Source organism: Tachysurus fulvidraco, chromosome 24 (genome assembly GCF_022655615.1).
Source record: "Tachysurus fulvidraco isolate hzauxx_2018 chromosome 24, HZAU_PFXX_2.0, whole genome shotgun sequence".
NCBI lineage: Eukaryota > Metazoa > Chordata > Actinopteri > Siluriformes > Bagridae > Tachysurus > Tachysurus fulvidraco.
In genome coordinates, this window is record NC_062541.1 from 17,751,389 (window position 1) to 17,755,985 (window position 4,597).

A 4,597-nucleotide genomic window follows, 5' to 3' on the forward strand; every position below is an offset into this window, starting at 1 on the left:
GTAACCATTACAACCCCATGACAGTCACTTACTAGTGCCATCTGCTGGAGCCACAGTGTTTAATCTCTTCAGAAGGCACTGATGAGCGGATGGAGAAGTCAATCCCAGTACCTAGTAGAGTCCTAATGAGGAAATGTGGAAGAAAATAAAAAGATTCACTTCTGAAATACGGTTCAGTTTTTACTGTAAGCAAATTTAAGCAAATTTCAGGTTTAATATGCAAATAAAAATGGGCATTAAGCACAGAGACTTTATTTAGAAAATCACTGACATTGACATCTAATTCTAGTAAATTGACAGTAATCTGGTACATAGAGGTAGTGCACGATAACAAACTGTGGGCTACACTGAGACTGAGACTGCTCGGAGGAACAGAGAGCCACAGGAAGTTCTCTCTGTAGTTTCCTCTTCTGTAAGCCCTTTCTCCTGCTGAGGGTTCTGAGGGCCACCAGTCTCTCTCTCTCTCACACACACACACACACACACACACATTAACGTCACACGTTCTGAGGTGTTGATCTGAGGATCCATGTTCAAGCCCCAGCTTTGTCAAGCTGCCTCTGTTGGGCCCTTGAGCAAGGCCCTTGTCAGCCTCACTGCTTCAGTGGTGCTGTATCATGTGTATCTCTGTGCTCTGGCCCCAACTTCCACTTTTACAAAGAAAAGAATTTCACTTTGCTGTAATGTATATGTGAGAAATAAAAGCTTCTATTCCATTCACACCTCAGGGTTATTTGTAGTCACTAGCATGTTTTTGGAGGTGTGAGGAACAGAGTGTGCTGCAGCACATAAATTAAAAATTGGAAGAACTGCTTTAGCGGTTTGTATCATAAAGCCAAGAGCTGGGATCTTCAGGACTAGGCTGTGAAATCTTCCTGAAACATCTAGTGAAATACTGCTAGGTAATGACCATGTAAATATAAACACTAAGACCGTTCTCAGATGCAGAGAGCTGCACTGTAGAGGATTAATTAAATACCATAATCTTTACATCAGACTGTCATCTGTACATCATGTCCGTTTGCTTACAGGGGAAATCGTTTGTTACGACTTTCTACTGAGACAAATCAAGGATAAATCACAGAATCCCTACTCAGGATCCCAGGACAGTCTCCTCATCTCTGAGTGACTCAAATCCACACGGCTGCTCGCTCACAGCATGAACACTGAACACACCTTATCTTAATGTCCCCCTGGGAGCTAAGATGTTTATGAAGGCTATTGAAATGTCCCTCGTTCATGAAGGATGAGATCAAGCATGTATAGTGTGAAGACAGAAAACATGATTTATAATAATGTTAAAGTGATTAGCTGTAATTATACCTAGCTGTAAAAGCCTGGCTTTCTCTGACACCTTTAAACCTCAGGCCTCTGTGTCTTGGTGCAGCGTTTCCTCGTGCGCTGAACGGCAGATGGCAGGAAAAACAGAGTTAACAGCACTCACACGTGACAACAAGCAGGTTAATGAATGCAGAAGTCTGGGAGACAGACTTGGACAGACCAGCATGGGTGCAGGTACGCGACATCACATCATTCTTCTCACTGTGTGTTTTCTTTGGCACTGACGCAGGAGAGAAAATGACAGTTTGTTTTAAAGTGTGGCGATTAGTAGCCTACTGGCTCTGGAGCCTTTCAGCACATAACTGACAGGTACAGTTAATCTTCGGGCTGCTCTCGGCAACGGCTGCGATCCCTCAGCGAAAGACTTTCCAGCAGTCGAAAAGGGGAAATTACCTAGAGAGATCTTAAACTTTTTGAGGAATATGGCTGGCTAATATATTCTTTTGACAGGAGCCAAAGGAGGCGGTTTGGAGCTGTCGAAATACCAATTATCATCGGACTGCGAGAATGTGGTTTGGAACAGTAGCCGATACGAGTGGTTAGGTTTCCGGTGCAAAAAGATGACCTCTGAGAAAATCATTGGAGAGAGCTGTGCTGTCCTAAACCTGACATCCGGTCCTAACACTAGACTAAATCAAGTCTCAGTGAACATCTACTTTATTTCCTGTCTTGCCTGGAGATGATAATAGTGAGTAGAAACTGTTTTCACTAGCTTTAGTTTTCGAGCCCAAAGTTTATGATGCTGAAGATGGGATGTGTATCGGATTTGGAGTGAACACTTCTTCTGCTCTTTACTTCACTGCAAACAACATGGGAACTTTCTGTCCTTTCATTTAAAGTGTGGGGTATTTATAACATACAGGGAGCTGATATAGTGAACTATTATTTAAAGGGATATTAATAAAAGCCTGTCACAAGCTCTTTGTTTTCCTCTATTCTGTCAGCTGGTCTGACTGCAGATCTCAGTTTTTCTTGTTTGTCATCTGTTTGATGTCAAAAATAAATTCTGATTCTTTTCTGGAAAAGAAATATAAAGGAAAGCCAAGAGAAGCCTGTAGGCACGTCTCCATTTTGTTCTGATCAAAAGCATACACAGAAGGTAACAATTGTCTTGACTGAAGGCAGACATTTTACACGTCTGAAACGAAAGCCTTTAAATCAGTGTGAATGACAGAATACTTATTATCATTACAACATGCTGTAATCTACACTCCCTTTCATTTGTCACATGCTCAGTGGCACAGAGGTTAGCGACGCTGCCTCACAGCTCCACCGTCTCTGGTTCCTGTCTGGGTTTCTGTTCTGAGCTTTAGGATTGCATGGGCTTCTTCTAAGTTCTCTGGTTTCCTCCTAATGTCCGAGACACATATGAGGGAGCAAAGGGACACTTAAGAGACAGTGGCTTAATGTTTGTAGGATTTATATGAACATTTATCCCTGTATCCAACAGATCAACTGATTAGATTTGGAGATGATGCTGTTATATAGTTAAATATAAACAAAGCGGTTATTGATGATAGAAGAACGGGGGCATAGAAGCCTTTATTATCGCCACATATACATTACAGCACAGTGGAATTCTTTTCTTCACATACCCCAACTGAGGAGGTTGGGGTCAGAGTGCAGGGGCAGCTATGATACAGCACCCCTGGAGCAGGGAGAGATAAGGGCCTTGCTCAAGGGCCCAGCAGTTGCAGCTTGGCTGTGCTGGGCCTTGAACCCAGATCCTCCGATCAACAACACAGAGCCTTGAGCCACAGTTGAGCCACCACTGCCCCAATGAATGAATGTATAGTACTGGACTTTAGATCTGTGAGAATTCTGCCCCTGAATGCTTTTACCCCATCGCAGTCATTTGGTAGAGGGTGAGGAGAGGAGAAGGGTTGCCATTGGCTGTGGGGGAAGCTGAGCTTATTTCAGTAGTAATATGGGTTCATTATTATTTTATTTCTTCTACATGATTAGATAGAGACAGTTCTCTATCCTTCTGACTGCTGGAGAACAGACTCTCGCTCTTTCTCCACCTTCTGACTGAATAATCTTTTAAAACAATGAAACATTCAGTATTCGATCCCATTCATCAGTATAGCCACATGTGTCCCAGGTAATATGGCTTCCTCTGATTCTCCAGTGCTGAACAGTTTAAAGTAGACCTTCTTGTGTGATTAGGTGCTCTGGTGTGCAGTGTGTGGGTCGGCTGTGGGGAGGAACGACGTTGAACAGGTGGTAAGAGTATTAACCAGGAAGCAGACAGAAACCAGATGGACCCAGGCCACCGGAAACAGACTCCTACGCTTCATACAGCAGGGCAGCCATAATGAGGAAGAAAAACAAATTATGTGAAATCAGCCAAAATCGAGCTACTACCTAAATAAACGTCCGGCTGGCGTGTCGTATATATTGACAGATCTGTGAGTGAGTAAAGGCTCTGGGGTCGATGATATTTGTCTTTGAGTTCACCTACTGAAGAGGTTACTACAAAAATACTCAGTGACAGTCCATGCAGATATCCTGCTATTATCGTGTGCATGAAGACCGAACCTGGATGTGTGCAGGCCACAGACTCAGTCCTGTGTCACTGCCAGATCATTCCTCCAGCCTCTGTGTGAAACTTTCACAGCTGGATTGCCAAACCTAGCAAAACTCCACCAGCTGATGAAGCCTCTATCCAACTACTAATCAGAGTAAAGGTAGGTACAACTTTTTTCCACATGTGCATATAGACAGGTGACAAATTAAAGGAAAAAAACAGCACTTACATCTGTGTCTCAGTAAGATCCTGGACCACCACAAGCTACCAGAATAGCTTCGATGTGCCTTGGCACAGATTTGTCTCTAGAAGTGTACTGGAGGGATCAACACCGTGGTGTTATAATAATGATGGTGGTGAAGAAGCTGTCAGACACATCAGTTCATAGTCATCCATAGCTGTTCAGCTGGGCTGAGATCCGGTGACTCTGAAGGAATTGTTGAGTATGAACTCATCAAACCTTTCTTTAGTCCTTGTACCTTACAGAACGGGCAGATGTTACTCATCCTGAAGGGGCAGATGTTACTCATCCTGAAGGGGCAGATGTTACTCATCCTGAAGGGGCCGTGTTTCATCAGAGCAACTGTGTACTGATTTGACTCTTCCATCGAAGTGAAGAAGCTGACCCAAACCATGACCCCAAAGCATAATAAAGCCACCAGGGATTCCCTTAATTTTCCGTCCATCCGTATACGATGTAAACTGGACGCTCTCAGTACTGATAGC